The following is an 11,013-nucleotide window of genomic DNA, read 5'->3' as shown; positions in this document are numbered from 1 at the left end:
CATACACATACTTAAACTCATTAATACCCATTTATCACATCTTTAACCTTAAAATCCTATCATCTACATGGAATTCAAGAATCATACCAAGTTTTCCACTTGTTCTAAATCCAATTCTTACACTTCATATTCCTTAATTAGGTTGATGACAAGTCAAATTTATCAATAGAACTTTAAAAACCTCTTTTTATCAGCAATTCATTTCTAAACCCTTAATAAAATTTCCTTTCTAATTCTCTCTTCTTAATGTTTCAAGCTTATATAAGCTTTCCTTAAGCTTATATAACACCCAAAGAATCAAAACCCACTTAAAATTCAAGAAATCAACAACTAAAAATTAAACTTACCTTTTAAAGGTGGAGCCACATGAAGAAGAAATGAGGAGGAAGAAGAAGAGATCTTCTAGATAACTCTCCCATCTCACGTGTTAAATATAACACAACCAATGAATTTTTAATTATTTCTTGTCAAATGGCCATTTTTCCCTTCAATCTTTTCATGTATACCAATCAATCCTCTTAAATATAATTCCCAATTAAGTCCTTAAACTTTAAATTTCCATAATTTGATCACTAAATTTTGAAAACTTTTATTTTAGTCACTAACCTGATTTTTTGGATGTTACATAGGGACTAAAACTAATTATCCATTTTCTTTTAAAACCTAAAATACACTATTAAATGAAAAATGAAAATATTATGAAACTAGTCCATATAGATTAAAATAAAATTAAACAGTCCTTACGTAGGACCATCATGCAAAATTACGCTTAAATTCGGGTGACTGCATAGCGAATAAACCAATAAATAAATAAATAACATACATAAAAAATGAGCAAATGACAGGTTCAGTCCTATCAAGTGACCAAAATGTAAACCCGCGCGAGAATATTAAGGACCAATTAAAAAATAATCCAATAGGTAATAACACATATATGAAAAAGGGTAAATAACAGAAATTATCCCTCTTGGGACTAGAATTGAAAACACAAAATAAGCTAAGGGGACCTAAAGCAAGATAACCCATTAAATAACCCTATATAACACACTTTTACTCCTTTTTGTTTCATTTTAAACCTCAACCCTAAAAAAGGCTAAACACTCTCAACTCTCCCCCTTCCCCTCGGGCGAGAAACTCGCCGAACCGAGTGCCGCCCTTTTAGCTGTCGCTCCGACCACCACACGTGGTGGTCGAAGCCCCTAAACTATCCTAAAAATACCATTTTCCCACCAATCTATTATTTCTCAAACCGAACCCAACACCAAAACACCCCCAAATAAACCTTGGATCTACTTGAAAATGGCTCGACCCTTCGAATGCCTCGTACTCCGGTGAGCCTAGACATTAGAGCAGACCCCACTCACTCCGAAACCTCCTATCCTACCCCTTTAAAACCTAGATCTAGGCAGTAAACTATCATGCAAGACCTAGAGTTTTTAAGCTCATTCGACCACCTCACCGACGACTTACCACAATGACCTAACTCCAGTGAAACCCCTCATTTTCTCAGGTAATTTCTAGACTCTTATTTATCTATTTTTTTACTGTAAATACACCTATTTCATTTTTTTGGTTATTATTTCGAAATAAAATAAAAAATACCGAAGAACAAACTACCTTTCAACACTTTGTATTTCTGCTGGAAAAGTGAGGAAGAAAAAGCCCGATCCCCCTCATACATTTTGCTCGGGTTTATATAGCCCGATTCTTACATTTTTTATTTACTTCTTTTTTTCTTTTCACTTGGTTTTTCTGAAACAACATGAGTAGAGTAAAAAATAGATTGAAATAATTGTGTTGCCTCGGATCCAGTTGTATGTTGGTGGAGAAATCGGTGATACTGGTAGAGAGGGGCAGGTTCGATCTGGACCGTTAGATGGGTCCAAATCGAACGGTCTTCGTGGTGTGTCAGCAGCATCCAAAGCAAGGAGAGTCGGGTCAGGATGGCTGGGCCTCGGGTTGACTATGGGTTTGGGTTTAGGGTTTAATATTATTTGGGTTTAGTTTGGTTTTGTTTGGGCCTGTAAAATGGTGCTCACAACGAAAGAAATGCTTGACATAATCTAAATAAAGAACATGTTTGTAAATCGGTTTCTCACCACTTGCAATTAATTTAGGTAACTATCCTACCATATCGACAAGTCTTGGATTCACAAAAATAGAGACCGAAATCATGTTATTACTTTCGTTAGCGACCACACGATGTTCAACACTCCTATACCTCCCGTTGCTTATTATTTGCAAGGCATCTCCAATATTGATAACAAGGGAACCTTTAATTATAGGAACATGAATCCAATTATCCTCTCGTTTTCTCTTACGAAAAGTCCCCCGATCTCATATTGAAGGAGAATTGTGAAGGTCAACAAATTAGAGTGGCGACCTACTCTGATAGTGAGTTCAAGGTTTGGACATTTCGGATAGTAATTAAGGTTAGTCCTCATTGAACCCATCAACAATGCTTTTTTTTCCTCATCAATCTCATTAGCATTTAAACCTTTTATTAGAACTTGTAATAGTTGTTTGATGACAACTTCCGACTTCCTTATGTAATCTAACACTCATTCCCTATAAATTTATCACAAAAACTTGGTTAATATATATATTTTTGACAAATTGGGTGAATTTAATAAAATTTAGCAATTCAAGAAAATCTAACATGTAGTTTTAATTTACCTATAGACTGAAGGTGATAATGTAAGAGCCTCTTCTTTAGATATGTAAAATAGACTAAGATAATCTTTCAATTCAAGAACCTTTTCAGCTTGAGGAGTAAAACTTGTGCTAAACCTCACATTATTCAAAGATGAATGGTCCTTGGAATACTTATTTTTGACTTGGTCTAGCAGATTAAAGAACCCGTAGGTAGCGTTTTTGATATTGTCCAACACATGAACGGGGACATCATGGTTTACAATTTGGAAGAAACCCCATTTGGAAGCAGCATCGCATATGGATTTGGCCACCTTGGGGTCTTACCAATTGGACATATCAATTGGGGTACGACATTGGTCATGGAGGCCCTTTCTTCCAGAGGTTGGATATATTGCTTAGGGAGAGACCCAATTCCGACAAATCCTTCATTAGACTTGACAAACTTGACCAGAATTGATTTATCCGACCTAATATATGATATTAACCCGAACATGATAATCAAATTTGATCCGATACTCGACTCATACCCGACCTAAAATTTAGCGAAACCAAAATCAACCAGAACTGAAATTAACCCGAACCAAAAGCAACCCGGACCGAAATTAACTCGAACCGAAAGCAACACGAACCGAAATTAACCCGATCAAAAAACATCCCGAACCGAATTTAACTCGACCTGAGAGTAACCCAAACAAATTAAAATTGATAAAAGTTATTAAACAATAAAAGTTATTTTCAATAATAAATTAGTTTAAATAAAATTGATAATTTATTAAAAATATTATATTTATAATAAAATAATAGAAAGTTTAAGAGAAATATAAAAATAAGAATCTAATTGTAAGATTAAAAATAATAATAAATAAAGTTTAATTATCTTACTTGTTATAAAAATATTAGATTTATAATAAAAATAATATAATACAAGTAAAATAAAGGAAATAATTTTAGATTTATAATAAAAAAAATATAAAGTTTATTTATGTTACGACTAAAACTTAACAAATAAAACAAAATAAAAAGTCAACGATTAGTAGCATTAAAATTTTAACTCGGATCGTAATAACGCGGATCGTACCCGAGGCGAGTCAGCGCAAGGTCGTACGATGATTCTAATAAAAAAATAAAAGTTGGTGGTTAGTTGTTAGGAGTTTAGAAAAACCAGTAATAAAAAAGGGTTTATATCGTAATAATATGAGTCTTTCTCCTCATCGGGGTGTCTAACATGATTATTCCTAAACTTTATTCATCTAAAAATTAAATTAAATTAGCAGACCTATTCCCATATGTAATGGGGTAAGGGGGAGGTACGATAGTAGGTTGCCCCACCGCCAAGTTGAGAGCAGCTTCCGTGGGAGACCTCCGGCAGTAAAAATTATGAATTATCCACCATGAGACTCGATCCCACGACCACAAGGTTAAGAGCCTTGCTCTCTACCTCAATTTTACAAATAATAAAAATATGCGCAGAAAATAAACGGTTAAAGCTCAGACCTAAACGCAATTAGCCTAAAAATCTTATATTTTGGCTAATTCTTTGCCATTTATGCGTAACTTGGTGGCCAGAACCTAAATGGGTTTCCATTTTTGTTTCCCCCCCTTTTCTCTCCCCCTCTATCAAGCGGCGGCCGTGAGCCACTAACGCTCTAAATCTTCACCGGCCGCCGACGTCAAACCTTACCAGAAGAATCTAAAAACACTAAAACCCCTATATTTTTGCTCTTAAAATCTGAAATTTATCTCTCTAAACCACATGCATGGACTCTAAACCTTTAGATAGTTTTGACTCAAACCCTTTCTCTTCTCGATGACCCTGATACCAACGAGGAACTCCGGTGACCCGAGAGAACCCGACTCAACAATGGTAATGCTTCACCCCCTCTTTTGTTTTTGCTTTGAAAATAAAAAAGGCTTAAAAAAGGCTTAAAAAAGGAAATAAAAGATGAAACTACCTTCAAAGTTGTGTGTTTTTTATTGCTTGGTTTTTCAAAAGATGGAGAGGAACCAACCCCTTTTACATCTGTTTGCGTGAGTTTATATAATACCCTTACAATCGAAACAATATGAAAAAAAAACTTTTTATAATTTTTTTCTTTTTTGCCTTCTTCTGTTGCATGCCTTGTTTATGTGGTTCATTGGAGCTTTCATGCGTAGAGACGTTGAATCCGCTGGTGAGATATACAGACTGCTGGGACCAATAGTTGTGCATCAGTCGGGGCATTAAACACCCTGATATTAAGGGATTTGTGTCCCCTTTGACTTTTATTTTCTTCTAATTAATAATAAAATATTAATATATACGAAAAACTGGTGTAGACACCCATATTTCATCCATTTATGCATATTATAATAAACATATTTCATCCCAATAGTGGCCCAAACGAGGTCCAAACAAGCGACCCATCAGCTGCCAGCCCGAGCACTCAAGGGTTTCTGGAAACCTTAGACTCAACCCAGCGTCGCAAGGACTCATGGCCGAGACTTCCACAGCCGCACGTTCCGGCCTTCCAACAGCCCGAACTCCACGTCGGTTTCCTCGGAATAGACCAACAAGAAAACAAGCACGAGTATTAGTGTTTTGTTAGGATTTAAACACCTAAAAATAGGGTATTCGAATTCCTATAAAAGCATGTAATCATCCATTTGTAACAGAACAACAGTGGATATGAAATGAAAGCAGAAATTTCGAGCAAGTACGAGCAGTGATTCAAAGCATTTTTGTGTGATTATTAAAGAAGAAATATAAGGTAAAACGGCTCACCTTTTATTATTTCGTTATGCATGTCGTCTCTTAGATGTAAAGCGCCGAAAGCCGATGACCGGAATAGGGGGCATTTGAAAATTTCTTTTTAGATCTACGCCCCTATGAGGCTTATTTAAAAAAAACTAAGGCGTTTTTCGTGACAAGAGTGTTATGGGCTTTCGGAAAAATCATTTTTTTCCAGATTTGCCGTCAGTGAACGGCGGCCGGCGTCGTTCATGGTGGCGGGCGAGGCGGCACACAGTGGCCGGTTTCTGGGCTGTTCTTCAATTTGAAGAACATATCAGAGGATATAAATGAAAAAGGGAAGGTGATATTGTTTTGGTTCACGTGTTCTGGAGTTAAAAAGGAAGGAGTGCTTTTTATTTGGATTTTGGGTTAATCTCACTTAGGGTGCCTATAGTTTTAGTCATCTTTTACTTTGGTCGCTTAAGGTATTAGTTTATTCACATTCAAGTCCCCTCAATTCCTACCGTATTTTACATTATGACCCGCGTGTTTCTGTTGAAAAAGGGGTAAACTTATCTTTTAGTCCCTCGGGTTTTAAACTCCTATTTTTTGAACCCCAATTCGATTTCCCCCTGGATTTTCATTCGAAATTGACCCTCAAATTTAACTATCAATTTCATCCTTATATTATTAATATATGTATATTTATTTGTTTCCCTTACTATTTTTACTATTTTTAGTATTTTCTTTAATTTATTTTTATTATTATCATTATTCTTATTTATCATTTATTTATTTATTTATTATTTTATTCTTATTATATTTTCTCTAATATTTTACATATATATATATATTATGTATACTTTATGTAATTTTTATTATTATTATTTTTCTAATGTATTGCTTATATGTTATTATATATTTTATTTTATTTTTATTTACCTTTTTTCTCTATTTTTTCTTATGTTTTTATACTTGTCCTTATTTTTATTTATTTCATGTTCTCTACCTCCATGTTAATTATGTTTATTGTTTATTTTTGTCTATTTTGTTCTTTATTGCACTTTCTTTATTTTTAATTTACTTTCATCACTTTTTTAATGCTTTTCATGACTCTTTAAGGGTATACTTTGAAATCGATCGGGGGTAAGTAGTTGGGATCGTTATTTTACCTTTAAATTTAAAATTACAATTTTCTTAATTTAAGACAAATGGAAATTACATAGTACCGAAAGGGCAGTTCAAGGGTACTAACCCTTCCTTGACTGTAACCGACTCCCGAATCCGACACATCTTTGGTAAGACGCAGATCAGGTAAGAAATAAGGTATCTGGTCAATCTATTTATTTTTAAATAAATGATCGGTGGCGACTCCTAATCCATTTTCGTAAGTCGAAGCCCAATTCTGTGGCCCAACCTAAAAACAGTTGCGACAGCTTGGTGACTCCACTGGGGACAGGTAAGTGAGTCAGGCTAAGGTAATTTCCAGTTGTCTTTTTAACGAAAAGGGTAAGTTTAAATTTTAAGGTAATATTTCGATCCTTTTTACTTACTTTTGATTATATTTTCGAGTATATAGTTGGACTAATCGTTTTCTCATGATTTCAGCCTTCAAAGTTTTTTCATCATCTAAGACTCTATACCTGAACTCTAAACCCTATTTTAAGTTGGGGTGAAAGCGACGCCTTCGTGTGAATTTATTCACCGTGCGGGCCTAGCAAGTAGCCTTCGGGATTCATATACCTTATGTCTTTGTGTGAATTTATTCACCGTGCGGGCATAAGGGAATGTGTCATCTCGAGTTTAACTTAGTCCACACAAGCCTGTGATGAGTTTAGAACTAAGGGTCTGGCAAGCCCAAGGGGGCACCGGCAAGGAGAACTCGAGTACCGTTTTTAGAACCTAAACCGGGAGACCATGGAGAATTAGAGCCTACCCCGAAACCACATTTCCGAAACCTAGGATATTTTTACCTTAACCATTTTTTTTCTTTCGTCATTTATTTATTTATTTTACTAACATTTTTGCCTTCGTGTTTGTTTTTTTTAGTATTTGCATCATAAGAAGAGGCTATTGATCTTTAAAAAGCGTTTGATACACACAAAATAATTTGAATTAATGGACAAAGGTATTGTAATACAAGAGATTAAGAATGCCGAGGCATGACTATGGTCCGAGATGACTCAGAAAGAGAAGGGAGACAGTCTTCAAGGGAACTACGTGTCAGAGCTGGTTAGCTATGCCTTTGTCAGCCTGAAATAGAATGATGTCCAAGAGTTGCGAAACATTTGGGACAGTTGGAAGAATGATAGAAAGCAGAAGTTCAGCAAACGATATGGTGATATTGCCCTCTTACTTCATGTCAAGACTGATGAGCCCCTGCTCCGAGCACTGATTCAATTCTGGAACCCGGGATATAGTTGCTTCACCTTTAACCGGGAGGACATGGTGCCCACTATCGAAGAGTATACCACACTACTGCACTGTGAAAACATCAGACTAGAGAAGGCATATATCAAACATATCAAGGGTCAGCCTTTTAGGAACGGACTGGCCAAGATTACAGGGGTTGATGAAAAGTGGGTGATTGATCGACTCCGACACAAAGGTACCGGGGAAGGAATCGAGTGGATCCATATAAAACAACTAATGAAGAACCACCCTGATGAATGGAAGACTATAGATCTTTTTGCACTGGGTCTGTACGGTTTGATTATCTTTTCAAAGACCTTGGGGTGCATCGACGCAGCCGTAGTAGAACTATTTGAATAACTTCCAAGATGAGTCAACCCAGCGCCGACCATCTTAGCCGAGACCTTTCGGTCTATTAATCATTACAGAAGAACTGGTGGAGGAAGGTTCATTGGATGTGTTCATCTCCTTCAAGTATGGATTCACAGCCACTTCTGGAAGACTAACAGGGTAGCATACCTCCGATTCAGCACTACCTATTCACCGTTGGGAGAGTTCATCACTATGAAATGGCATGAGGGCGCTTCAAAGGAAAAATGGATGAAGGTCTTCACTCATCTTCAGGACCGGGATATTACCTGGAGAGCCCCTTGGTTGTTCCTCAGTGACGTTCTTTTTCGATGTAGGGAGTCTGATACTATGACCTTACTTGGACTTTGGGGTGCAGCTGGGTATGCTGCTTTATTGGCATATAGACAGTATGAGGCATGTCAGTTTGTCCCACTAACATACATATTATCTACATCAGAGTTTGTGTATCACGGTGATAGTTATAAGAAGAAGATCAAAGAGATAGCCGAGTCATGGAAGAAAATATCCCAGATGGATGTTATGGCTGCTAAAGACATGCTCACCCCAGACTATTTAGAGTGGCGAAGATTGCGAAAAAATAACAATACCCCGGTGCCAATCTGTGAGGACATATGTACCATGGAGGAGCATCTTAGGCGTGTCCCTTCTGAACTTGAAATAGCTAGGGCGGAGTTTGAAGTTGTGAAAAATGAGTTAAAGCAAAAGGTCAGAGAACTTGAAGCCGAGCACTATCAGTTGAAGCTAGATGCTAACTCTCAGAAAGATCGAGCAGATAAACTGGAAAGAGAGCAGGAAAGAGTCTGTTTTGAGCTTGAAGACTTGAGAAAGGGGTATCAAGATAAAGTCAAGGATAACTCCAAGTTGAAAGTGTTCTCTGAATACTGGAAAGATGAAGCTCACAGCCTGAAAAGAAAATTCGAGGGGCCTGATGAGAGAACTTGGAAAGAACAGATGAAGACTGCCCAAAGGCGCTTAGCAGACAGTCAGCATCAAAAACCAACGTTTAAAGCTGAGCCTGGTTCCAGATTTGGTGCTTCCACCAAAGTTTAAAGTTCCTGAGTTTGAGAAGTTCGATGGGAATAGCTGCCCATCAGCCCATATCACTATATTCTTTCGGAAGATGACAGGATATGGAGGGAATGATCAACTCCTGATCCACTACTTTCAGGAGAGCCTATCTAGTTCAGCTATTCGTTGGTACAATCAGCTCAGCCAAACTCACATCAAGACATGGAAAGACTTAGCCAAGTCTTTCCTAGAACAATATAAACATATCAACGATATGAGACCAGACCGGGTTATGCTGCAAAGCCTAGAAAAGAAGCACAATGAGAGTTTCCGACAATATGCGCATCGATGGAGGGATTTGTCTGTACAGGTTCATCCACCCTTGGATGAAAAAGAGACTAGAAAGTTGTTTATACAAACCCTGAAGGTACCTTACTTCGGACACCTGGGGGTAATTACATATGGAGGTTTCTCAGATTTAGTCATGGCCGGTGAAATGATTGAGTTGGCCATTAAACAAGGAAAAATCGAGGGTGGAGACTCCAGTAAGAAACCTCCCATGAAAAACAAAGACCGAGAGATCAACAATGTAAACAATTATAACGTCAACAAGGGTGTTACGGTCTCAAGCTCAAAAACCACTGCAACTGTACCATCTAGGACTTCTACCCAAACCCAAAGGGAACCAAAGAGGGAAAGGGAAAGGGAGAAGTTCGATCCCATTCCCATGACATATAAAGAGTTATATCAACAACTCCTCGACACTCACGCAGTTTCACCTTACCCAATGGATCCGATAAAGCCCCCATATCTGAGATGGTATGACAAGAACGCGAACTGTGAACATCATGGTAGTGTGCAGGGGGCATTCGATTGAAGGTTGTCTCGTATTCAAGAGGCTTGTTCAACGAATGCGAAACAAGAACTGGATCACCTTCAACTCTGAAACACCAAACGTCGCCCAGAATCCCTTGCGTAATCATTCGGAGGCCGGAATTAATGCAGTCATCACCAAAAATGACAGGAGAATCAAAACCAATGTTTCAAAAATCAAAGCTCCTTTGGCTTGGGTATGGAGCCAAATGGTAAAGGCAGGGCTTCTTGTATCCCAGTCATATGCAGTAAAAAATAAAGGTGGTAGCTACTGTTGTTACCACGACGAAGAGGGGCATAAAGTGCAAGAATGCCCCGAATTTAAGACATTATTCCAACTCATGATGGACTAGAAAGAGCTTGAGTTTTATGAAGAAGTTCAGGATTCCCCAGAAGCAGACATTTGCGCTACCGGAGAATCATCAGAAAAAAGACTCGGCAGGGGTAGTCCTTTAATCATCACCCCTAAGGCAAAGACGACAACGACAACTCCACAAGAAAAGGTGGTGATTACAACACCTCGACCTTTTCAGTACAAGGACAATCGGCAAGTGCCATGGAAGTACGGATGCCAGGTGAGTACTTCCAAAGGATGTGATAACAATGTGGGACAAAGACAACTAGAGCCCTTCAAGGAAGACGTATTGGCTATCAATGAGCCTATAAAGGAGGAAGAAGCTAAAGAATTCCTCAAATTTTTGAAGCATAGTGAGTACAGTATTGTAGAACAGCTCCACAACTTGCCAACACGTTTTTCAATGTTGGCACTTTTATTAAATTCAGAAGCACATCGAGAGGCACTGTTGAAGGTCCTGAATCAGACATTCGTGCCACAAGACATACTAGTCAGCAAAATGAATCGACTGGTAAATAATATTCAAGCTGATAATCTCATCTCATTTTCAGATGATGAGATTCCATCCGGAGGAAGAGGCCGAACGAAGGTATTGCACATCACCACATACTGCAAGGGGCATGCTCTG

The 11,013-nt window shown here is 37.7% G+C and overlaps 1 pseudogene; it reads right to left on the bottom strand.

The window, feature by feature from the left end:
* Positions 1–1,977: 1,977 nt before the first annotated feature.
* On the bottom strand, positions 1,978–10,026 carry LOC120129232 (annotated as a pseudogene).
* Between the last annotated feature and the right edge of the window lie 987 nt (positions 10,027–11,013).

This window comes from Hibiscus syriacus, unplaced genomic scaffold, assembly GCF_006381635.1.
Source record: "Hibiscus syriacus cultivar Baekdansim isolate YM2019G1 unplaced genomic scaffold, ASM638163v2 tig00110483_pilon, whole genome shotgun sequence".
NCBI classification, from domain to species: domain Eukaryota; kingdom Viridiplantae; phylum Streptophyta; class Magnoliopsida; order Malvales; family Malvaceae; genus Hibiscus; species Hibiscus syriacus.
This window is presented reverse-complemented; position numbering and strand designations above follow the sequence as displayed.